The sequence below is a fragment of the Hypanus sabinus genome, chromosome 7 (assembly GCF_030144855.1).
Source record: "Hypanus sabinus isolate sHypSab1 chromosome 7, sHypSab1.hap1, whole genome shotgun sequence".
Classification (NCBI taxonomy): Eukaryota; Metazoa; Chordata; class Chondrichthyes; order Myliobatiformes; family Dasyatidae; genus Hypanus; species Hypanus sabinus.
The window spans coordinates 117,005,070-117,032,778 of record NC_082712.1 but is presented as its reverse complement, the minus strand read 5'-3'; positions in this window follow the sequence as shown (position 1 = coordinate 117,032,778).

Sequence of the window (27,709 nt, the reverse complement as noted above, 5' to 3'; positions counted from 1 at the left end):
CGAAGGGTAATAAAAGCAGACTTGACAGTGAGATTCAAAGCAAAGTTAGATAAGTTTTTGTGAGCAAAAAATAAATTAGGAAACCCTGGAGACTGAAAAGTGAAACAGAGCTAGTAGAATATCTTTAGCACAGATCTGGCAGAAGCACTTTGGACAGGATTACACTTTGTTACCGTTTGGGTGTTGTGTCAAAATACTAATTGAAAGGTTTTAAGTGTTCTCTTCAACATCCTATGAAAACCATAAAGTCCCAGTTATTGTAGTTTCAACATGGAACTTTGGCATAATTCTAAAGCTTTTTTTATAAAAAGCAGATACATTATGGTTTTGGGGACAGTATCATTCAATTATACTAACGCAGAAGCACCAGTATTATGCGCACACAGAGTAAACAAATTGTCAGTGATCACTCGAGGTTATTTTTGGCTTCTAGAAAAGTTAATCAATCAATATACCCCAACTTCAGCTATAGACTCACAGAAGCCTGGACATAACTGTAAGTAGTCATTTTTTGTTCTCAGTGCTCTTTCTCCAAGATTTCTATTTGCCTTCTGCTGTAACTTCAGCAAGAGATTGAGAAATGCCTTGCATAATTTCAGAGGCAGTGTTTTTAACGGTTGTTAAAAGACCCCACCCACCCTGGATATTCTCACTTCTCAACAGACAGAAGATACAAAAGTCTGCAACCGCCTACCACCAGATTTGAGAGCAACTTCTATCCCACGGTCACAAGACCATTGACTAGTGCCCTAGTATAATAAAATAGACACAACTTCACAATCTGCTGATGACTTTGCATCCTTGTGTCTGCTTGCCTTACACTTTTCCTGTAGCTGTAACACTTGGGAATTTCCCTTGTACTGTTATACTGAAATCATCTATATGGATGCCATGAAAACAAAGGTTTTCACTGTATCTTAGTACATGTGAGAATACCAAATCAACTTAACAGTTTAACTTCAGGTATTAAATAAATACATTTTTGAACTCTTTAGTATTATTTGTCTTTGGTGTAAACTCACTTCAGGAGAGTAAAATCTGAAGAAACATCTGCAGAATTTCTCCTGTTTAGGATAGACAATAGACAATAGATGCAGAAGTAAACCATTTGGCCCTTCGAGCCTGCACCGCCATTCTGAGATCATGGCTGATCATCTATCAATACCCGGTTCCTACCCTGTCCCCATATCTCTTGATTCCCCTATCCATAAGATACCTATCTAGCTCCTTCTTGAAAGCATCCAGAGAATTGGCCTCCACTACCTTCCGAGGCAGTGCATTCCACACCCCCACAACTCTCCGGAAGAAGAAATTTTTCCTTAACTCTGTCCTAAATGACCTACCCCTTTTTCTCAAACCATGCCCTCTGGTACTGGACTCTCCCAGCATCTGGAACATATTTCCTGCCTCTATCTTGTCCAATCCCTTAATAATCTTATATGTTGCAATCAGATCCCCTCTCAATCTCCTTAATTCCAGCATGTACAAGCCCAGTCTCTCTAACCTCTCTGCGTAAGACAGTCCGGACATCCCAGGAATTAACCTTGTGAATCTACGCTGCACTTCCTCTACAGCCAGGATGCCCTTCCTTAACCCTGGAGACCAAAACTGTACATAATACTCCAGGTGTGGTCTCACCAGGGCCCTGTACAAATGCAAAAGGATTTCCTTGCTCTTGTACTCAATTCCCTTTGTAATAAAGGCCAACATTCCATTAGCCTTCTTCACTGCCTGCTGCACTTGCTCATTCACCTTCAGTGACTGATGAACAAGGACTCCTAGATCTCTTTGTATTTCTGCCTTACCTAACTACACCGTTCAGATAATAATCTGCCTTCCTGTTCTTACTCCCAAAGTGGGTAACCTCACACTTATTCACATTAAACATCATCTGCCAAGTATCTGCCCACTCACCCAGCCTATCCAAGTCACCCTGAATTCTCCTAACATCCTCATCACATGTCACACTGCCACTCAGCTTAGTATCGTCAGCAAATTTGCTGATGTTATTCTCAATGCCTTCATCTAAATCGTTGATGTAAATGGTAAACAGCTGTGGTCCCAATACCGAGCCCTGTGGCACCCCACTAGTCACCACCTGCCATTCTGAGAAACACCCATTCACCGTTATCCTTTGCTTTCTATCTGCCAACCAGCTTTCTATCCATGTCAATATCTTCCCCCCAATGCCATGAGCTCTGATTTTACCCACCAATCTCCTATGTGGGACCTTATCAAATGCCTTCTGAAAATCGAGGTACACTCCATCCACTGGATCTCCCTTGTCTAACTTCCTGGTTACATCCTCAAAAAACTCCAACAGATTAGTCAAGCATGATTTGCCCTTGGTAAATCCATGCTGGCTCGGCCCAATCCTATCACTGCTATCTAGATATGCCACTATTTCATCTTTAATAATGGACTCCAGCATCTTCCCCACTACTGATGTTAGGCTGACAGGTCAACAGTTCTTTGTTTTCTCCCTCCCTCCTTTCTTAAAAAGTGGGATAACATTAGCCATTCTCTAATCCTCAAGAACTGATCCTGAATCAAAGGAACATTGGAAAATGATTACCAATGCATCCGCAATTTCCAGGGCCACCTCCTTTAGTACTCTAGGATGCAGACCATCTGGACCTGGGGATTTGTCAGCCTTCAGTCCCATCAGTCTACTCATCACTGTTTCCTTCCTAATGTCAATCTGTTTCATTTCCTCTGTTACCCTATGTCCTTGGCCCATCCATACATCTGGGAGATTGCTTGTGTCTTCCCTAGTGAAGACAGATCTAAAGTACTTATTAAATTCTTCTGCCATTTCTCTGTTTCCCATAACAATTTCACCCAATTCATTCTTCAAGGGTCCAACATTGTTCTTAACTATCTTCTTTCTCTTCACATACCTAAAAAAGCTTTTTCTATCCTCCTTTATATTCCTGTCTAGCTTGCATTCGTACCTCATTTTTTTCTCCCCGTATTGTCTTTTTAGTTAAGTTCTGTTGTTCCTTAAAAATTTCCCAATCATTTGTCCTCCCACTCACTTTAGCTCTGTCATACTTCCTTTTTTTTAATGCTATGCCATCTCTGACTTCCTTTGTCAACCACTGTGGCCCCTTTCCCCCCTTTGAATTCTTCCTTCTCCAGGGGATGAACTGATTTTGCACCTTGTGCATTATTCTCAAGAATACCTGCCATTGCTGTTCCACTGTCTTTTCTGCTAGGATATCCATCCAGTCAACATTGGCCAGCTCCTCCCTCATGGCTCCATAGTCTCTTTTTTTCAACTGTAACACTGACATCTCCAATCTGCCCTTATCCTTCTCAAATTGCAGATAAAAACTTATTATATTATGGTCACTACCTCCTAATTGCTCCTTTACTTCAAGATCGCGTATCAAATCCTGTTCATTACACAACACTAAATCCAGAATAGCTTTGTCCCTGGTCAGCTCTCGTACAAGCTGTTCCAAGAATGCATCCCGTAGACACCCTACAAACTCCCTATCCTGGGGTCCAGCACCAACCTGATTCTCCCAGTTCACCTGCATGTTGAAATCCCCCATAACTACTGTGACATTACCTTTGCCACATGCCAATGTTAACTCCCTATTCAACTTGCACCCAATAAACATGCTACTGTTTGGTGGCCTGTAGACAACACCCATTAGGGTCTTTTTGCCCTTACTGTTCCTCAGTTCTATCCCCACAGACTCTACTTCTCCTGATCCTATGTCCCCCCTTGCAAAGGACTGAATCTCATTCCTCACCAACAGGGCCACCCCACCCCCTCTGCCCACATTTCTGTTCTTACCATAACACGTATACCCTTGTACATTCATTTCCCAGGTCTGATCTCCCTGCAGCCATGTCTCCGTTATCCCAACAACATCATAGTTACCCATTCGCATCTGAGCTTCAAGTTCATCCGCCTTATTTCTGACAATTTGTGCATTAAGATTTAGAATTTTTAGCCCATTTCTCCTCTCTTTGTTTAAGTCGCTTCCTATTGTGCTTAACCCAGCTCCTCGAACTTCCATCGGGCTATACGCTCCTTGAATTTTGTTGTCCTTCCTAAATTTACTTATTCTTTCTGCACATTTAACTCCATGTTCCATCAGACCATCCCTCTGTACACGTGTCCTCCTTATCACTTGTTTCGCCTCACCTTTCTCTACTACATACTTAGTATTCCGGAACCGTGTAGTCCCCACCTGTCCTTTATTCTTCATCTCGCTATCCTCTCTCGCATTCTGGATCCCCATCCCCTACAAATTTAGTTTAAACCCCCCCCCCCCCCCCGAGAAGCACTAGCAAACTTTCCTGCAAGAATGTTAGTACCGCTCCAGTTCAGGTGTAAACCGTCCCGTCGGAACAGATCCCACCTTCCCTGGAACAAAGCCCAATTATCTAAAAACCTGAAGCCCTCCCTCCTGCACCATCCACTCAGCCATGTATTAATCTGTATAATCCTTCTGTTCCTTGCCTGACTCGCATGTGGCACAGGTAGCAATCCTGAGATTGTTACCCTGGAGGTCCTGCCCTTCAGCTTCGCACCTAACTCCCTGAACTCACTACGCAGGACCCCCTCACTAATCCTACCCACGTCGTTGGTCCCTACATGGACTACAAAATCTGGGTTCTTGCCCTCCCCCTCGAGAATAACCTGCACCCGATCTGAGATTTCCCGGACCCCGGCACCAGGGAGGCAACATACCATCTGAGACTCCCGATCTTCCCCACAAAATCTCCCATCTGCCCCCCTGACTATAGAATCCCCCATCACTACCGCTCTCTTCTTTTCCCTCCTCCCCTTCCTAGTCAAGGGTCCAACCTCAGTGCCAGAGACAGGACCACTGCAACTTGTTCCTGGTAGCTCATCCCCACCAACAGTATCCAAAACGGTATACTTATTGTTGATGGGAATGGCCACAGGGGTGCTCTGCTCTCTCTGTCTGCTCCCCCTGCCTCTCTTGACTGTCACCCATTTGCCTAACCCCTGTCCTTTCGGTGTGACTACCTCCCGATAGCTCTTATCTATCTCTATCTCTGCCTCTGCCTCCTGAATGATCCGTCGTTCATCCAGCTCCTGCTCCAATTCCCTATCTCGGTCTGATAGGAGCTGCAGCTGGATGCACCTTTTGCAGGTGTGGTCATCAGGGACAACTGTATTGACCCTGACCTCCCACATTCTGCATACGGAGCACACCACTGCTCTAACTGTCTCCCCCATTACTTGATCCCAGATTAGTCAGAATAAATGAAAAAAGTACCTACTGACCTTACCTTTTTTACCTCAGCAAGCACGTACTCAGGCTCACTGATTTCCCCTTGTGCCGAAGCCCGAGGATCTACTATCCTCCTTCCCATGTCTCATGGTTTTTGAGAATCTCCAATGTGAAAATAGATGAAAGCAGAAACCATTGTACCTTTGTACATTAGAATTACACACTAGATGAGACGAACCAAGGATGAAAGAATAGGTGAATATCCTCACCTTCAGTTGCTTTAGCCTGCAGGTAGCCACACACTCGAGAAGCCAACATTGTCTCTTCATACATATGAATGCACTGGTGTGTCTCTTCCCTCCTCATTTGGTCCTGCATGAATTAAGAAGTCATCAAATATTGTGCTCTGGGTTTAAATGGCAGGGTTGAATACCCATGTATAATGCTGTGAGACATGGGTCAAGAGGCTTGTAAGCTTGCTAAGTGTTGAAGATTGCCAAATACGAGTCCTGATAGATTTCTCATAGGGCATAGAGAGGCCATTCAGTCCATCGAGTTAATGCCAGTGCAGTCTCATTTTCCTACCATTTTCCTGTTGGATTGGGGTGTAATATTGTTATTCTACACTCTTATGCTTGCTTATATTTTTATATGATCACCGACAATTGTTCAGTGAATTTCCTAGTAATTACCATGCCGTTACCTCTACTCTTCTGGAAAGCTTTGTTTCAGTGACGGTGTCATATTACTTAAGTCTGGTTGTCTTATTGGTTAACTGAACAATGCAATTTCTGTGATCTGTAGTCTGATATGAGATGACCACACAATTATTTAGTCTACTCTTTTTTCCTCCCCTCTCTCTCACCATGCCACTTTCCTCTTCATTGCTTTTCTAACGCTCAGTAAAATGATCATAATCAAGTTTTACGCCTCTGTCTTGATATCCGCAGAACCTTTGGATTGCTAAAGCACCAATGTCCAACAAAACCTATTCTCTCTCACGTGCTCACCGACTCTCCAGGTCTCTTGCCATCCACCCATGCAATGAATAATTTAGTGGCCATTTAACCTACCAAATAGGGATGAGAAATGAAACGGGGGCACCCACGTGGTCACAGGTAGAAACGTGAAAACGCAGACATTTTGAACGTTTAGAATCAAGCTGTAGCTGTTGTATCACTGTGCCGACCAGTTTGCAGTTGTTCGTAGTCTTGCATTGAGGAACAATGAATCAAACAGTTGAGAGGCATCATACATCCAGGTTTTCAATTCATTCACATCCCAAACTGAAATACTACATCATATGACAGAATTTCAAGGCCAAGGTACTTTCCCTTATACTGAATTTCATTTGGATCAGGCAGTTTAATATTTTTTGATCTCACTGGTTGCAAGTTATTTTGGACATTGCACACTTAGGCTTCTTCAGAACCGCTAGCTTCAACACATAGCAAAGGGTGTAAGGGTGGGATTGTGGGATAATGGTCCCCCAACCAATCAACTACCTGGCTTTCTGCCGGATGCTGCGGACCACAATTGGGTAGAAATTCTGCACACTGACAGGAGAATGCTGGTTGTTTCCCGCGGTGGTACCTGGAGCCATTTTCAGAGCAAGCTTTTTTGTTTTGGGATTGTTTTGATGTTAGTGCCACATTTTGATTTACAACTTGTTTGCTGAAACAGAGTAGGAGGTGAAGATCACAAGAGAAAGAATTTAAGGGATATATTGGATAATCTGAGTCACGTTTGTAGATGCTGATGTTTTGTGAAGAAGTCACCTGGCATAGGAACATTGCTCGTATCCTTTCCGCTTTATCCCAGAACTAGGAAGTGGTGGTTCACCTTATCCTTACTTTGCACCCCACTATTCTCCACAGCTGATAAGCCACTCTGTTGTTCCTGAAGGCTGAAGCTGCCACTAAACATGTACTTTGCTCTCAAAAAGACCATCCTGGCAACTCGCATTGCAACTTCAGGGAACATAACAGCTACCCCTTTAGCTAAAATCTATCACCAATGAGGCTCCAAACATTGTCTTGATTTTGATTCTGATCTACTGGTGTTCTAGTTTTGGATTCTGTGAAACTATATTCACAGTCTGGAACCTTCTTTAACCACTGTTACTTCTGCAAGCTCCTTTAATTCTTTGTTCCTCTCCCGCCAGCCACTCTGTCCTCGGACTCTTCCATTGTTTCAATGGAGCTCAGAGTGGAAAATATTGCATAGCGTGGTGTGTATGTGCAATAAAAGTGACCAAGTAGGGAAGTGGGAGATGTTGCTTCTGAGTCTTCAGTGCCTGGTGGAGTGGTCAACGTGTGGACACCACTGCTTGAAAATGATATTGTGCTTCTGAACAATACAGTGCTCTCACACAAAAGCAGCCATTCCCACAAAATGTCGATCATGATTTAGCTAATTCTCAAGGCATTGGAGTTCAGTTCTTGATCCAGTCCCTTACTCGATACTCACTTGCACTCAAAGCTTCCCCTGCTCTGCACTCTACTGCTGGTTTCTGTTGAACCATCTGATTCTCATCCAATAATGCAAGATCCCACTTTTAACTGCCACTTGCGACCCCGAATGATGCTTTGAGGCTGACACCCAGTCTCCACCCCCCCATGGAACATTGATTCACCTTCTTGTCCAAGACCAACCTTCACTGCAGCCCCACACACCCAGTACATTGATCCAGGACCTGTGGTCTGACACTGACCCAAATTCCTCTGCCACCTAGTAAAAAAAATCCTTTGCGTGCACAAGAGTGCAAGGCTTCAATACAAAGCCGTGCCCCACCACGTCACCAGCTTTATCTGCTTTTCCTGATGTGAGTGTCTAAAATCTTCATCTTTTCACTTGACACAGTGAAGCATTTCAGACTCAAAACTTGGGTTCAACAATTAAAAACAATCGTTCTCTTTTAAATTTGCATCTCAGAGATCTTTTGTCTTTACTATTCCTTCACCCATCCACCTTTTCTCTTGCACCATCTTCCCCATTGTCAGCTGATCCATCCAGAAACTTTCCCCCCCACTCCTACTCTTAAATCTTGAATTATTAACAATCACCTGTTACCTAACATGCTCAATATCTCCAATATTTTCTGCTTTTATTTCTTAACTCTGTTTCCCAATCTCAGCAACATGCAAACCGCTTTGGATACTGAAGGACTGACTTACCAGAGCAAAGCATCAGCAACCAGGTCAGGGGCTCCGTAGAGGAGGTTACAGTCAGGCATAGCAATAGTGATAGATTGGGGGAGGGGAAGAACAGGAGATTTTGTAGCTGTGAAAGAGGGAACATCCAGGAGGGTTTCTTAAATCAATATGCAGTTAGTCTACAAGAGGAAGACCCACACTGGATCTGGTGTTGGGTGATGAGCCTGACTTTTCAGGGGGAGAATAACTGGGCAACAGTAACTAAGCTCATTAAGTTTTAAGATAGCTAGAGATAAGGGTAAGCAGAGCCTTTGTGGGAGACAATGAAATTGGAGCAAGGCAAATGACAAGAGTATTTGGTAAGAATGAGGGAAAATTAATTGGGAACAGCTATTTTTAGGCAAGTCCTCATCTAAAATGTGGCGATCTTTAAAGAGCAACTATGCAGAGTAAGAATAGGTATGTTCCAGTAAGAACCAAGTATGGAAAGATAAGAAAACTTTGAATGCTGAGAGAGAGGTGGCAAATTTAGTGAAACAAAAGCAAATCGTTTATAGTTCAGGAAGCTAAAATCAGACAGAACTCTTGACTATACAGAAGCCAAGAAAAGAACTCAAGAAGGGAATTAGTAAAGCCTTGGCAAGAAAGATTAAAAGGAATTGAGAGAGGCCCTGAATGAATACTTGGCATCAGAATTTATCAAGAAGGTGGTCATGAAGGATAGGGAGATCAAATTGGAGTATGCTAATTTATTAGGGCAATACAAGATAAAGGTAGTAAGGCTGGGTGTCTTAATGAACACTAAGGTGGCCAAGTCCCCAGCACCTGTGGGATATGCCCCAGGCTATTAAGAAGGAGGCATCCACAAATACATATGTGTCCTCTCTAGCAACAGGTTAAGTCCTGGAGGACCACCAAATATCTAATGTTATTCCATTATTTAAGCAGTTACTGGAGGGGATTTGTAGGGATGGGATTTAGAATCAATCAGGTTTACTGTCAATGACGTGTCATGAAATTAATTGTTTTGCAGCAGTAGTACATTGCAATACATAATAAAAGCTATAAATAACAATGAGTAAATATACAAAACTAAATTAGTACAAAAAGAGCAAATAAAATGAGATAGTCTTCTTTGTCCATTCAGAAATCTGATGGCAGAAGGGAAGAAGCTATTCCTGAAACATTGAGTGTGTCTCTGCAGGCTCCTGCACCTCCACCTCCTCCTTGATGGCACATTGAGAAGAAGGCAAGTTCTGTGTGACAGGGTCCTTAGTGGTGGATGCCGTCTGTCATCGCCTTTTGAAGGTGGGGAAGCTCGTGCCCGTGATGCAGCTGGCTGAGCCTGCGACTTTCCACAGCTTTACTGATCCTGTGTGTGTCCCCTCCTTACTGGAAGGAGATGCAACCAGTTAGAATGCTCTCTATAGTACGCCCGTAGACATTTGCGAGTGTCTCGGTGACGTACCAATTCTCCTCAAACTCCTAATATAATTGCATCAATATATTGAGTCCAGGATAGATGCTTAGAGATGTTGACACACAGGAACTTGAAACTGCTCACCCTTTCCACTGCTGATCCCTCAACAAGGACTGGCGTGTGTTTCCTTGACTTCCCCTTCCCAAAGTCCACCATTAATTCCTTGGTATTATTGGCATGGGTATAAAACCTATCCGTTTGCAATTTAAAGCGGAAAGTGATGGAACTACCCAGCAAATCAGCCATCATCTATTTACTTCAAATTTCCAGCACCTGCAGTTTTTTTGATATTCTAGTTATTTAGCTGACTGGCTTAACACTTCTTTAGGGATCTTGATCTATTTTAGCTGAAGATGCTCCTGTGAGGAGGCCTGGAATGTTTTACCGGGTAGAATGCAACAATAAATGCAAAATGTTGCTGAGATTTCTGTCACGGGTACAAATTACATATGAATGTTATCTGATTTCACTGAGTTTCCTGTCTTTCTCTTATTATTAAATTCTGCCAAGTTTGAATTTTATTTTTGTAAATCTAATGTAGGAAGTTTGCCTACCTCCCTCTCATTTTTGAATTCAATGACGCCATCTCTCTTACACACAATTGCCATGACTGTAGAACTTCAGCCATCAAGTTGCAAATGCTTCACGATGACTGCATACGTTACACAGTGCAACACCGAAATGTAAAAATCTGAAAATCTAACACTCTAAAACAACTCAGATGCAAGTGTCATATGCACATATGTACATGCATGCACGAACACCATACACATGCACAGGCACACACGTGGATTTACTATGGGATAGTTTAAAGTTCAATGTATATTTATCAAAATATGTATACATTATACAACCTTGAGATTTGTCTCCTTACAGGCAGCCATAAAAGAAACCCAAAAGAACCCATTTAAAAAAAAAACATTAAACACCCAATGTGCAGGGAGAAAAAAAAAACAAATCATGCAAGCAATAAAAATAATCAAATAGCATTCAGAACTGAAGTTTTGCTAAAGACAAAGCCAGGCATTACTGCGGCCAGCGCAGTGCCGAGTTAACGTTACAAGACCACAGGCACGAAGCCAGGAATGAATCCAAGTGGATGTTTTTATGTGTGCTATATACAACATGATAGTGACTTAGTAGAGTTTAGTTATAGTCAGAAATTTTTGCTTAGTGTTTTGGGATTGAGTTTCATGATTCATTCCCCATTTTAAGACATTCCTATTCATTCTCAGTGATGTTTTGCCTTCGACTTTAAGGTACTTGGTATGCACAAGATTCATTACTGACTCCTGTGAAAGTACCAAGGAGGCTGATTTTCAATGCAGAAAGCCCTGAGAGGCAGCAGTTCTTGGAGAAGTAGAACTTAGCAATCATTTGTAATTGTGAGCTTAGGAGAATCAAAGATGGGTATGCCTGGGGGCTAGCAGTCCTACCACAGAGCAGCTTAGAATGAAATTGGATCAGAGAGAGGGACTTGCCTCAGCACGATCACAGTCAAGTCTAACATCACTGTCAGAAGTGACATGGAACACAGTGCAAAGATACAAAATTGCTATAAATTATGAAGTAGTGGCTCCCCAATAGTAGTAATGAGAAGAGGGCATGTCCCAGATAGTGAGTATTCTGAATGGTAGATTCTGCCTTCTTGAGGCAATATGCTTTGGAGTCAACTTCAATAGGAGGCTTGCAGGATTCTGGTTGGGGTAAAGTATCAGAGGAATTTTCTGAGGTTTAGTCCTTTAGACAATTGTACAGTCATGGGCCAATCAACCCCTGGGTCTATAACCAGTCATTTTGCCCAGCTACACTAGTCCCCGTTTGCCTGTATTAGGTTCACATTTCTGCCTTGCTCATTTCAGTATCTGTCCAAGTGCTTCTCTTGCACAGGAATCCATCGCCTCCTCTGGAAACCCTTTCCAGACGTCACTCAGTCTCCGCTTAAACAAGTTATCCCTCAAGGTTCCCTTTAAAACTCCTTTCTCTCATCTTAAATCTATAACCATTTGTGATACTCCCATCTATATCTCAGAGATCACCCCCCTGCTGCTGTCCAGGGAGAACAAGGCCAGCCTATCCAATCTCTCCCCATGATGAAAGGGAGCATCCTGGTGAATCTTGTCAACACTCTCTTAAGACTTTCTCAATGTAATGTGATTGGGGGGGGGCAAGGGGAGTGGAGGAAGACATTTTTATGGTGTTGGGGCTTCAGCTGGTGACTCATGCACTGGAGAATGCTGTGCACTGTTGCAGACTGCTCTTGTAGCTATATCATTTATACACCTGACCTGATCAAGCTTCTGGACAACTGAATGCTCAAGATATCGTTTGTGGAAACCTTTTGATGGTAATACACGGATAGCTCATTAAAATCTTTAGACATAGGAGGGCATTATCTGGCATTTATGTGGCGTCAATATTTACACATCCCTTCAGCTCAAGCCCGAATATCTTTCAAACAGGCAGATTCTACTTCATTTTCTGATGATCTGCAAATGAAACCAGGAATTTTACAATAATATCCACACTTCTGATCATACAGTACAGCTGTGTTGCCCTTCCTCCTCCAACCTCATTTTCTGCTTCCACCAATCTGTGTGAGGAAGATTGCATGAGTGCAGAGTGCTGCTGATCAGGCTGTGACCAACAATGACTTGGACACCTGTGTTTAACACAGAACAAAGGGCTCCAAATGTTATTGATAAACTAGCCAATAATACTTCTGAAAGGGGATGCCAAAAATTTCTTCAGATACAGCATTAAGAGTAAAAGAGATGACAATGGATATTGCACCACTGGAAAATTAAGCTGGAGAGGTAGTCATGGGGAACAAGAAAATGGTGGATGAACCCAATCAATATTTTGAGCACACCTTCACTGTGGAAGATACTAGAAGTTCCAGAGAGTCAGGGAGCAGAAATGAGTGTAGCTGCTATTACCAAAGAGAAGGTGCTTGGGAAGCTGAAAGGTCTGAAGGTAGATGAGTCACCTGGACCAGGGTTCTGAAAAAGGTAGTTAGGGGTAGAGATTGTGGAGGCATTAGTAGTGATCTTTCATGATTCTCGAGATTCTGAGGGCTTCATTCCTGAGGGCTGGAAAATTGTAAATAACACTCCACTTATAAGAAAGGAGGGAGGGAAAAGACAGGAAATTATAGGCTAGTTAGCCAAATTTCAGTGGTTGGGAAGATGGAGTCTATTATTAAGGATGAGGTTTCTGGGTGCTTAGAGGCATGTGATAAAATTGGCCGAAGTCAGACTCAGTGGCTTTGTGGTTTGCAGTTGAAACTAAGATAGGTGAAGGGACAGGTAGTGTTGAGGAGGCAAGGAATCTGTAGTAGATAGATTAGGATAATGCACAAAGTGGCAGATGGAATACAGTGTAGGAGAATGCGTGGTCATGCACTTTGGTAGAAGGAATAAAGGCATAGACCATTAAAAATGGAGAAAATTCAAAATTCAAGAAGGGACTTGGCAGTCCTCATACAATATTCCCTAAAGTTTAACTTATAGGTCTAGTAAGTGGTAAGGAAGGTAAATGCAATGTTAGAATTCATTCCGGGAGAACTAGAATATAACAGCATGGATGTAATGCTAGGGTTTTACAAGACTTGGTCAGACCACATTTGAAGTATTATGAGCAGATTTGGGCCTCTCTCTTAAGAAAGGATGTGCTGGCATTGGGAGAGAGCCCAGGGAAGGCTCCTGAGAATGATCCCAGGAATGAAAGGGTTAACATAAGAATAGTGTTTGATGGTTCTGAGCCTGTACTCTCTGGAATTTAGAAGAATGAGACAGGTCTCATTGAAATCTATTGAATATTCAAAGTCTAGATGGAGAGAGGAGGTTTCCTATAGTGGGGGAGTCCAAGAGCAGTGGGCACATCCACAATACAAGAACATCCCTTTAAAGCATATGAAGAGGAATTTCTTTAGCTAGAGGGAGGTGAATCTGGAATTCATTAACAGAGATGGCTACAGAGGCCAAGTCGTTGGGTATATTTAAAGCAGAGCTTGATAGATTCTTTCTTTCTTTATCAATCTTTTTATTAGTTTAATAAAAGAGTACATATATTTATATAAACAAGAGGAGAATTATCTCAAATATCTATATCAATAACAATTCATATAAAAGGTAAAATAAACATGATCAAGATCATACATAGTATTAATCTAATAGTATGTAATAAAGAAAAAGATAATTGATTCTCCTCTTATCCATGAAAAGAAGAAAAAAGATAAAGATATTTTTATAATTATAATATACACAAACAAACACCACAAGACAAAAAAAAAGAGAAAAAAGGAACTGGGCAGTTCAAACTGAGAGTGAAGTTAGATTCTTGATTGAATGTTATGGGGCATTAAATGGGGTTGTTGAATGTAAGGGGCATCGAATGTTATGGGGAGAAGACAGGAGAATGGGGTTGAGAAATCAGCCATGGTGGAGTAGACTCATTAAGCCAAGAGGGCTAATTCTGCTCCCATGTCTTATGGTCTTATTTAGGAAGGAGGGGTTGTGAATAGTTCTACTTTTGGACAAACTCAGTCTGTAAGCCTGTTCCCATATTCAAGAGCTCATATGATTTCTTTCCCACCACTGCAGCACCAGGTTCTGTTAGTCTTGTGATCTTGCAGGGAAATAATGATAAAGCAGTAAAATATCACCCCGTTTCCTTGACGATAATGCTTTCCCCTGCAGCCATTTTTAAGTAGAGCTGGAAGGCAGGGAATGGAGACCCTCAATCTGCTGACTGGTGATTCCATTTCCACCCCCCCCCCCTTCCCACCTCCCGAAATATACTGCAGTTCTATCAGCTTAAAACCAAGCACTAGATCCTACAAATAAACACACTTGCATCTTCTCCATTAAATTCGCAACCCAAGATCAAAAATAGGTTGGTAATAGGCTTTATCAGAAATGTAATTGCAAGGACATTTCAATTTAGATTTTCAGCAAATGGAGCGCATCTTAAAATGTTATAAAGCAGGCGGAGTAACCATGACAGCAACATGATAGGTGGGAGAAATCACTCGGTTCATCATGTTTCTGCAGGAAGGAAACCTTTCATCCAGACTCAGTTTGACTATTTGTGACTCCCTTTCCACTGTAAATGGATGACTAATGATATGTTATAAAGTGGCCTCAGAAACAACTTAATTCGAATGAATGGTTGCAAATTGCCCACATCTTGGGGAAACTACAAACTAAAAATGCAGCCCTGTCATTTCTGTCCCTATCCCGAAAATATTTCTCTGGGAGTAGTGCCGAAATTCATCTGATTTTCACACAGTTTAGCAGCCTAAATAAATGGTCATACACTGAAAAAAATTACGCAATTTGATATGTCGTACAAAGTACAAATTCACTTTCTGATGTGCTGTCATGACTTCTGTGGGGGAAGATCAATTGAGTCTTGCTTTTCGATCGCAGCTAAACAGAGAAACTTGCAAACATACGGTACTAGCACAGAGGCTGTCCCTATGAAGTGAAAATTAAGTATTATCTGAAACTGAAGATTTGCCACAGAACCATGGAAATTCACAAATAGAGGCCATTTGGCCCATAGCATCAGTGCTATCTCCTTCCTATGGCAATTCCTACCTTATAGCTCTGCTTCATACCCATTAAAAGAAATTTATGTATTAAATTTAATATAATGCACTATTGTCTTTGCCTCAATCACAGTGTGGCAAAGTGTCCACTGCTCCATATCATTTGAGCAAAGGAAATAATTCTGTCTCTAGAACTTCAGTATGCTTGTAATTAAGCAGCCAGTCTGTAGCAAATTGACCAGCCCAAGGAGTCATTCACTACCAGAAAGTCGGGCATGTGCCTACGTTAAAGAAAGTCTTGTCCGTGTTTGCTTCAAGTCACCTGGAATTATGTTTTCCAGGCAGAGTGGATTTTGCCATCTTCCCAAGCGGCTCGCAGACAGTGGGAACAATGAAGATACCAATGAAGACCTTGGGGAAGTGGGGTCCAAGTGCATGTTACAGTTGTTGAATCCTGTTGCATTTGTTCAGAGTTCATCAATAGTACGTCAGACTCATGAGGGTCCAGAACAAGATTAACTGTATGCTCTACTGGTTGAAAGTCAGCAATCTAAATTAAATTTGACTTCCCATTGAACTTGGAACAATTGGTGCAGTACAACCCAATTTCAATGCATTAACCTACAAGTGACAACTAGTCTGCTGCTCAGCAACTGAAGGGAAATAGTTCCAAGAAAGACCTTGATCTCCAAAGAGGGCGATAGCTTTGGGAAAAAAAGTCAATTCTAGGGTAAAAACATGATGATTTAATCTTTTTTTAAAAGATAAATGCTAGCAGTTTAAAAAAAAATGTCATTTATACATGGCATTACATCTAATGCCAGCAGCACGTTTATGTTGGACCATCGCAAGGTCATAAATACGATAGACTACATTATGAAAGGCTGTAATCAAGACCTTCTGGATAGGATATGCAGCTATTATGCAGGAGAAGTCCAACAAAGTGAATACCACACACAGAAGAAAAGCTGTGCTGAGCTCTGGTCAACTTTCTAGCCTTCTGCAGATTTTTACATTAACTAGAGCACTTACATCATCTCTGAGAGAGCCTCACTGACTCCAGTGGCTCTGTTATGTTACAAATCTGTGATCGTCATTTACTTTTGACTGGGTCTTTTCCAAACACCGGGCAATTAACGAGGTATTGGTAAAGGCATCGTGTCTGCCTGTGCTGGACAAGTGACTAATGTGGTGTTCCAGATTGATGACAGGCTCATCCATTTGTGCAGACAACTGCAACAGAAACCTGAAGAGCAGAAACAAACCAGGCTACTCCTGCCTTCCTTGGATAGACACGCAGGAGGTGGAAGACATGTAGAGAAATAATCATCAGCAGTAAAAACAGGATATTAGCTGATTTGGTTTCCATTTTCTTGGTGTGCAGATCCTCTGAAAATAATCCATTTGACGACAACCCATTACCTCAATGAGCTTATGGCTCTTTCCATACTCTTCAGCGAAATGTATTTTGCTTGTATGAGATAATGAAGTGCTGGGCTGGTTTTGATTAACTATGGAGTTGCTGAACCAGTAGAATTTCCTGGCCCAGAGAGTCAAAGAGGTTAGATCATCAAGGGTGTTTAACAAGGAATTCAGAGTGATTATGTCTGACCAGGGAGTTAATGGCTATGAAGACGTGATACAGAGGAGGAGACCAGGTTCCAATCAGGCCCAATCAGCCATGAATAGCCAATGGTCTATCCCCTTTCCATTTCCTTACGTTTTTAAGATTGTGTTCTTCAGTTGAAAGCTAGGAACTATCCACTAGCCAGCACAGATGCACCAGCACTCTGCTAATGCAACATAGTGGGGTAACTCTTCCACTATCTGAGATAAATGGATTCATTCCCTTGGACTCCATCAGTTCTTCCATAATGGTGCAGCCACAGAATCTCACTAAGAGCCACCTACCAGCTCAGGTATGGCCTGCAACAACACAGTGCGGTTCTCCTAGCTTAGGTAGCTGCCTGATCTCCTGAATGGCTTTGGCAGTCAGTTACCTCAGCCACATCAGACCTTAAAGCTCCCATCCCACTGAAAATTTAGATTAGACAATCAACAAGATGTTATTGAAAATGTTCAATGTTTCAGTCAATTAATTGTGGGTAAATGTTGCAATCCACACTTGATACGATCCACACTGGTGTTCATTATGGCACTGAAAGCAGCCAATCAGCCCACTAAGTCCACACCAACAGTCAGAACAATCCCAACAGTCCCAGTTCCTCTGCAGCTCAACTTTTCAGCTGCCTATCACCTCCTTCAATTCAAAAAGAATAATCAGTTATACATACTAAAGGATAATTTTGTGGCCAAATAACCTATCAGCATTCCTTTGGGACATGGAAGGAAACTGGTGCACCCAAAAGCCCATGAAGTTACAGAGAGCATGTGCAAACTCTGCACAGGCAACAGAACTAACTACTGTAACACTTCACTGCAGTGTGGAGGGAGCATCATGGAAAGGTTGTACAAGCAAAGAGACCTTCATCACTCAAGATGGACAACAGTTCCATGGAGCTGAATGATGGCAGACACTTCAACATTTAAAAATAATATTAAAATTGATAAACTATTTAAAATAAAAATGTACAAAATTGAGACCCTTGAACCTTGTAAAACAAAGTTATGGCTAATCTGTATAAATCATTGGCTAGACTGCATTCTAACCAATTGCAGGGACCTTGAACACTAGGATTGCATGAATGCTAGGATGTTGAAGAGGTTGCTATGGGTTGTAGAGGAAGGGAGTGGGGTAATTTTGAGCATAACTGTACAAAAAGTGAGGGATGTCAATTACACAGAATAACCAGTTGTACTTCTTGGAGCAGAGAAGGCCAAGAGATAACTCTTGTTATTCCAGAGTTATTATTGTTATTGTTATTCTTGGTGTTCAAAACTAAAGAATTTTGATAGAGAAAATAAAGATAAAATGTTCCAATTGACACAAATTAAAAGCTAGAGAATATAGATCCAAGGTAATTGACTAGAGACACAATGAGTTGAGGAAAATGATTTTTATGCAGCAGATTGCTATGATTTAGAATGCATTGACCAAAAAGATGATGGAAGCGGATTCAGTGATGCTGCTGGAAAAGAAATCAAGTAAATTTCTGTTGACGTTTTCAAGGCTGTGGGGAAAGAGCAGGGAATGGGATTAATGGGGTAGGACTTTGTCATGAAGGTCCCTTGTTCAGTATCCCATGATCCTCAATGTTTCACAAGTATTTTTTTGGTGTCTTAAGTTAGTTTTTCACTTTTCCTTACCTCAATATCCACCCCACATTATGCCTACTTACTGAGTGAGTGAACAGACGATAAATGAACGTAAGCAGAATTCCAGATCCTACAAGTTTGACCAAAAACAGAAATCACTCAGCTGCGTCTGTGGAAGGAGAAGTAGAGTAAATGTTTCATGTCTGAGGCCTTCATCAGCATTGGAAAAGAATGAAATTAGTTAGCTTTAAGGAGCAGAGAAGGTGGAACAAAGGGAAAATCACCCCATGTGGCTGTTAAAATCAAATTACTTTATTGTCTGTGTGATGTGTTGCTAATAAGGTTTAAGGACGTGCCATCATGCAAGACTAAGTTTTAAAGGGAATTAAAAAAAATTGAGCCAAAGCAATAACAGGCAGAAATAACTGTTCTGAGACTAACAGAGAAAAAAATTTTGAGCAAGTTATCTAAAGTTATTCAATTCCAGGTCCTGCAGGCTGCAACATCACCAGGTCAAAGACTATAAAACTGGTTCAAATACCCATGAGCATTATTGCCAATCGTGAGTTTATGTTTGGATGCAATGCAATCTCACTCTCATTGTTTCCATTTTCCCTGTTGCAGGACGATGTGAGATGTGACCATCAATTCCTGCCAAGGTAGCACAGGCTGGGAGTAGAAATGTAACAGCTAGCTAACCATAATTTCGCAGAGATGTTAGGTTAACATCACAGCAGCATCAAATAGAACAGTCTTTCCTTAGTAAAATAAAATTAATGTCATGTGATTTATGTTCCTTGCTGTGGTAAATAGAAAGAAATTAAGGCCCTTGGTTACATCTAACTGGAATGAGCCAATATATGCAGTCAGAAGTATTCCCTGCAATGTCATTTCAGTATTGTTGTATTACAATGTTTTCTTTGAAAATGTTCAATATAAATGGAAGCTATGGCACTCCCTGGTGAATGCAGTGAAGCAGAACTTTCTTTCATTGCTATTCAAGCTGAGTGGCATAATGGTATTTCAGCTGAAATTGCACATCTTAATTGCAAGAGGTTGATGACTGCTCCTGTCCACCATGAGATTGGTCTGTGACAACAAGCGTGATGTTGAAAATTGAACAATACCGTCTCCCTCTGCAAAACTGTACATCATTATACATTGGTTGGAGTAATACACACATTGCAAGAAAAGAACGCCTCAATATATGGACTCTGTTGAGAAGTTGGCCAGCTTTTAGATCATAAGACAGAGGAGCAAGGTAGGCCATTCAGCCCATTGAGTCTTCTCCGCCATTCATGAGCTGATCCAATCTCCCCTTTAGTCCAATTCCCCCGCCTTCTCACCATAACCTTTGATGCCCTGACTACTCAGATACCTTTCAATCTCTGCCTTAAATACACCCAATGACCCAGCCTCCACTGCCGCCCATGGCAACAAATTCCACAGATTCACCACCCTCTGGCTAATGATTTTTTTTGCATCTCTGTTCTGAATGGGCGCTCTGCAATCCTCAAGTCATGTCCTCTCGTACTAGACTCCCCCAGCATGGGAAACAACTTTGCCACATCCACTCTGTCCATGCCTTTCAACATTTGAAATGTTTCTATTAGGTCCCCCCTCATTCTTCTAAACTCCAAGGAGTACAGTCCAAGAGTGGTCAAACGTTCCTCATATGTTTTCTCTGCGGTCTCTGAAGAGTAACATACTGCAGCTTCTTTTGCAAAAGAGACTACATGAATGATGCTGTTCCTTTTCTTGCCTTGTGGCATGTCGAGCAGCAATTTTGCCCTTTCCTTAGCATATCAGTTTTTACTAGACTGAGATGCTAGCTGGATGCTCAACCCAGTACAGATGGAAAGCGTGCAAGGAGCTGGCTGGATTCGAACCCTTGACCATCCGCCACGAGATCTAGTGCTGATGCTACTACACCACTTGCTGGCAATGATATTGTTCTAGTACCGAATATAAGTCATTGTCTAGATCAGTAGTTCCCAACCTTTTTTTGGCCATGCCCCACCTAATCACCTCTAAAATCCTGATGCCCCCTGTGGTGATATATAATTCTTATTATTCAAAAAGTAAACTCCTATTCACCTGGAGGAAGCCGAAAAGACCATTAACTTGGTTTAAACAAGCTTCCAAAGAACCTGACATTCATGAAAGAGAAAAAGAAAAGAACCAAAGGACTGTTAAAGTCCTGAGGAAGAAATTACTAAGAAATTGTAAAAAAAAGAACATTAAGTGATATCAAAATAATAATAATAATAATAATAATATTAATAATAATAAATAAAACAATGCCGATTCGTTTCTACAGCATACAAAGACAGATACACCGTTTAAAAGAGATGACGCAATGTACACACCTTCACACCACCAAGAACCGAAAGCTACTGCAAAAAGCAGCATTGGCGCGACATCGTACGAGTTTCTTACGCGTTTGGACTTGTTCATTCGTTCCTTCCTACATCAGTTAATTCATTAATTTAATTATGAAAGCCATTTGATGGTTGTAATGATGGTGATACACTATATATACAGTACATACGCAATTACACATGTACATACACACAAGTATTTTTATGTATGCATATTGTATATACACATATGTATTAACTCACACACACACACACTCATACTCACACAGACTTACTAGAAAAAATTCACTGTTAATAACTCATTCTCAAATTGCCCCCCTTAAAAATCAAATTACCCCCCTGTGGGGCATACGCCCCACATTGGGAACCACTGGTCTAGATGGAACTTACCAAATTTTGTACCACCTAAATTTTGTTCCATATCTATCAAAGTAAATAAGTAGGTTAGCATGTCTTGATAAAATATGGGAGAAATACAGTCAGAGCCTAGAAAATACAATTTGAGTGCAGTATAAGAAATACCAAGAGGCAAAAAAAGACTCATTGGTTAGGTCATAATATTCCCATCTAATTTTATGAACTGTTCAGGGATCCAAAGCTAATACAATAATCATCAGGGACAAATCTTATCTTTTACCATAGAACATTACAGCACAGAAACAGGCCTTTTGGCCCTTCTTGGCTGTGCCAAACCATTTTTCTGCCTAGTCCCACTGACCTGCACCTGGATCATATCCCTCTATACATCTCTCATCCATGTACCTGTCCAAGTTTTTCTTAAATGTTAAAAGTGAGCCTGTGTTCACCACTTCAACTGACAGCTCATTCCACACTCCCACCACTCTCTGTGTGAAGAAGACCCCCCCCCGATGTTCCCTTTAAACTTTTCCCCCGTCACCCTTAACCCATGTCCTCTAGTTTTTTTCTCCCCTAGCCTCAGTGGAAAAAGCCTGCTTGCATTCACTCTATCTATACCCATCATAATTTTATATACCTCTATCAAATCTCCCCTCATTCTTCTACTCTCCAGGGAATAAAGTCCTAACCTATTCAACCTTTCTCTGTAACTCAGTTTCTCAAGTCCTGCCAACGTCCTTGTAAACCTTCTCTGCACTCTTTCAACCTTATTAATATCCTTCCTGTAATTAGGTGACCAAAACTGCACACAGTACTCCACCAATGCCTTTTACAACCTCACCATAATATTCCAACACTTATACTCAGTACTTTGATTTATAAAGGCTAATGTACCAAAAGCTCTCTTTACATCCCTATCTACCTGTGACGCCATTTTTAGGGAATTATGTATCTGTATTCCCAGATCCCTCTGTTCTGCTGCACTCCATTTACCTTGTATGTTCTACCTTGGTTTGTCTTTCCAAAGTGCAAATTTGGTTGGGAAGTCAAATTTGCAGTAATATTGAGGAATACAAGTTTGTGCAATGCACCACAATGGCTCAGCTGTCTCAGCCCCAAGAGCACAAGTTCAATCTTCAGCTGCTATCTGTGTGGAACTTGCACACCCTGCATTCCTTTGAGTATTCCAGTTTCCTCTGACATCCCAAAATATTGACAAGTTAATTAGCTGATGCAAATTGCTCTATATGGAAGTGAGTGGTAGAATATGGAGTGGTGAGGGGTGGAGCTGAGGGAAATCTGGGGAGAATAATATGGGCTTGGGAAGGTTCGTATAAAAATGGGCATTTCATGGTCAACACAAACTTAATGAAAATCAGAAGAACCTGTTTCCATGTTTATTTATCCAAGACTCTATTGAAGGTAGGGTTTTGGATAGCTTTACCAAACTGTATCAGAATCAGGTTTAACATCATTGGCAAATGTCATATGTTGTACTTTTCTTAGCATTGCATATGATATAGGCTAATTAAACCATATTAAGGGACCTATGGAAAAGCATGATAACATGAATCAATTTTTATACTGAGTTTCAGTTATTTAATCAAGTCCAAATCCAGTGTCATAAATGAAGAAAATTACACGTGTACAAAGAGCAAGTTAACTCTGGCCAACATTCAGATACACGGATCATAATTTGCAATGAATATGCATTCTGTTGAGTAAAAACTCCACAAAGCATTTCATCTCTGGTTGAGAAGAGAATTAAGAGCTAGTAAATGCTGAGAGGAGTGTCAGAGTATTATCAAAAAGAGTAGGAAACCTGCAGATTGGGAGGATCTTAGCATTCAGCAGAATTTGATAGGTAGAATATTAGACAGTATATTTATTTATTGAGATACAGTATGTAATAGGTCCTTCTGGCCTTTCGAGCCATGCCCCCAGCAGCCCCCAGTTTTACCCTAGCCTAATCATGGGACAATATACAGTGATCAATTAACCTACCAACCGGTACATCTTTGGACTGAGGGATGAAACCTAAGCACCTGGAGTAAACCCACGCAGTCACAGGGGGAATGTAGAAATGCCTGACAGACTGCAGTGGGAATTGAACCCATGTTGTTTGTACTATAAATCATTGTGCTAACCACTACCGATCCGCCCCAAAGATAAATAGCAAGCTAGCAGCAAAATAAATAGAAAGTGATTGCAATAGCTTTTTATATGTAAAAGCTGGTTAAAAAAAAGGAGAAATTAAACAAGTAGCAGAGACGTTAACCAAATGTTTTATAGTTTTCCTTATGCTAGCTGATGAAAAATACAGTGTAAATAGTAGGATACCAAACGATTAGTGACAGTGAGGAATAAAAAATAATTTTGGAGAAAATAATGAGACTAACAGCTAATGTCAAGTGTACAATGGTCTGAAAATGAGGGTTTCAAAATGGGAGGCACAGGGATAGTGGATAATTTAGTTTTGATGATCATGGAATGAAAGACAACAATTATAACTTTGCCACTTAAATGTCATTGATGATACTGGAAGAAAGAAAACAATGAACTGCTGGCTGAGATAACTTGACATTTGTAGTTTAAGAAACACTAGAATCTGGCGATGTGGTGACGAAGAAGAAAAGGAATTTACATTTATATTGCGTCTTTCATGGCCTAGCAATTTCCCACATATTACATTTTGAGGTTTATCATTGACATTAACAAACTGGATGATAATGCAATAAACTGGATCAGCAAATTTGTGGAATATCACCAAGACTGGGGATGTAGTGGACAGTGAGGAAGACTATCAAAGCGGGATCTGGACCAGCCTGAAAAATGAAATTTAATGCAGATGAGTGAGATGTTGCACTTTGGAAGGACAAACCAGGATAGAACTTACACTGTGAACTGGAAACTAAGGAGGAATCTGGGAATACAGACCCATAATTCCTTGAAAGTGGCATCACAAATAGATAGGGTTATAAACAGTGCTTTTAGCATATTGGCCTTCATAGATCAAAGTATTGACATGGGATGTTATGTTGAAGTTGTATCAGATGTTTGTGGGGCCTAATATGGATAATTTTGAGCAGTTCTGGTCATCTACCTACAGCAATATTAATACGATTTAAAATGTAGAGAAAATTTACAAGTATGTTACTGGTCCTTGAAGAAAAGTTATAGGGAAAGCTTGAATCATTTATGACTTTATTCCCTGGAGCAGAGGAGAATAAGGGAAGGTTAACAGAGGTATACAAAATTATGAGGGGTATAGATAGTGGAAAAAGCCTTTTTGCATTTACTCTAAGGTTAGGTGAGACTACAACCTAGGTTAAGGGTGAAAGGCAAAATGCTTAGGTAGACACAAGGGAAACTTCACTCAAGGTGATTTCAACATTTAAGAGAAGTTTAGACAAGTACATGGATAGGAGGTGTATGGAAAGCTGCTATCCAGCTGCAGGTAAACTGGCCTATGCGGGTTAATAGTTCAGCACATGAGCCAAAGTACCTGCGTCTGTGCTGTAGTACCTTAATATAGAAAATGTGCATGGCAAACTAATGCATGTTACAAGGTGAATTTGATGTGATTATCAGTTCTAATAATGTTGATCCAGGGGTCTGGGATACTTTAGGTCTTTTTCGACAAACCAAATGAGGGATATTCGTGCCCTAGAGAAGAATTCCAACAGATTTGTCCTGCAAGATTTCACCTTTAATGACTGACTTTGGCCTTTTATCATGGGGCTCCACCCTTAATAATGGACTAACATCATCCTAACCACCAAAGTTAGGCAAACTGGCCACAATTTCTTGTCTTTTACCTCAATCCCTTAAAAGAGGGAGCGACATTTGCAGTCTGCCAGTCTTCTGGAACTACAGTCGGCCCTCCTTATCCGCAGGGGATTGGTTCCGGGACCCCTCGCGGATACCAAAATTCGCGGGTGCTCAAGTCCCTTATTCAAACTGTCTCAAAGCGGTAGATCTTAGGACCCAGCGGAACCCCAGACCTTACTTAACCTGTCTCATTGTGGTGGACACAGCACTGGGCGCCAGAGCTCTGAATGCGCAGTGTTTCTGTTCACGAAAATAATCACGATCATGATTGAAAATAAAGTGGAAAGAATAAAGCGATGGGAAAGAGATGAAACACCATCGATCATTGGAAAAGCGTTAGGCTACAGTTGGTCAACAATCGGAACAATTTTAAGGGATAAAGTGAGAAAGGCCCTGCCCCGATGAAAACTACATTTATTACTAAGCAACGCAGTGGTTTAACTATTGGGTTTTGGGGTTTTGAGTTTTTTGATCCTTCACATCAACCCGCCACGGATGGAGAGTGCTCTCGAAAGCGGTCTGTCACCGGCTCGCACTCGGGAACAGTTCCCGAGCCCGGCACTGAAACATATGTTCTTAAGTGTTTTATATGCATAGAATGGTAAAATATATACTATATCCTAAGACAAACGTTTGACTAAATGACGTTTAATAATACCGGATGTACCTGTTCCGACTTACTTAGTAAGAGAACTTTCGATTTTTTCCGATCCCGATCCACAATAACCCACGCACATCCTCCCGTATACTTTAAACCACCTCTAGATTACTTATTATACCTAATACAATGTAAATGCTATGTAAAGTGGTTATTATACTGCATTGTTTAGGGAATAATGACAACAAAAAAAGTCTGTATGTGCTCAAACAACAAGTGCTGGAAGAGTACTTCCGGGTTTTCTGATTCACTGTTGGTTGAATTCGTGCATGCGGAATTCGCGAATACAGTCGGCCCGACTGTATTGCGGAATACCGTGATGCATTTGATATTACAACCCATTGATTCCCTATACTTCCTTGCTAGCTTCCACCCCCCCCCCCCCCCCTTCTCCCTCTTTCATTCACTTGAATGATTTGTTGGAATGGTTTCACTAGATCCTTTCAGTTTCACTTTCTTTCCAGTATCATTGTCTAGTAGCCAGTCTTCAATGCCATGGGATTATATAGTTGCTGATTTGAGTCCTTTCCTCAAGGTTAAAGCCATGCACTGTACAGTACAAGGTAGAATCATTTGGAGTGGGACTATTTCTAATTTGCTCTGCCATTCAATTAGATCATTGTCACTGCATACTCCCGCTCTCATACAGTGAGCATGCAAAAGTTTGGGCACCCCTGGTCAAACTTTCTGTTACTGTGAATAGCTACGCGAGTAAAAGATGACCTGATTTCCAAAAGGCATAAAGTTAAATCTGACACATTTCTTTAATATTTTAAGATTACCTTTTTTATTTTCTTTTACAATTTCAATATAACAAAAGGTAAAGGGCCCAAGGCAGAAGCTTGAGCACCCTGCATGGCCAGTACTTAGTAACACCCCCTTCGGCAAGTATCACAGTTTGTAAACGCTTTCTGTAGCCAGAAAGAGTCTTTCAATTCTTGTTTGGGGGATTTTCACACATTCTTCCTTGCAAAAGGCTTCTAGTTCTGTGAGATTCTTGGGCTGTCTTGCATACACTGCTCTTTTGAGGTCTATCCACAGATTTTTGATGATGTTTAGGTCGGGGGACTGTGAGGGCCATGGCAAAACCTTCAGCTTGCACCTCTTGAGGTAGTCCATTGTGGATTTTGAGGTGTGTTTAGGATCCTGTTGTAGAAGCCATCTTCTTTTCACCTTCAGCTTTTTTACAGATGGTGGGATGTTTGCTTCCAGAATTTGCTGGTATTTAATTGAATTTATTCTTTCCTCTACCAGTGAGATGTTCCCCATGCCACTGGCTGCAACACAAGCCCAAAGCATGATCGATCTACCCCCGTGCTTAACAGTTGGAGAGGTGTTTTTTTCATGAAATTCTGCACCCTTTTTTCTCTAAACATACCTTTGCTCATTGCCAAAAAGTTGTATTTTAACTTCCTCAGTCCACAGGACTTGTTTCCACAATGCATCAGGCTTGCTTAGATGTTCCGTTACAAACTTCTGATGCTGAATTTTGTGGTGAGGATGCAGGAAAGGTTTTCTTCTGATGACTCTTCCATGAAGGTCATATTTGTGCAGGTGTTGCTGCACAGTAGAACAGTGCACCTCCACTCCAGAGTCTGCTAAATCTTCCTGAAGGTCTTTTGCAGTCAAACAGGGGTTTTGATTTGCCTTTCTAGCAATCCTATGAGCAGTTCTCTCAGAAAGTTTTCTTGGTCTTCCAGACCTCAACTTGACCTCCATTGTTCCTGTTAACTGCCATTACATTACGAACTGAGGAAACAGCTACCTGAAAACGCTTTGCTATCTTCTTATAGCCTTCTCCTGCTTTGTGGGCATCATTTATTTTAATTTTCAAAGTGCTAGGCAGCTGCTTAGA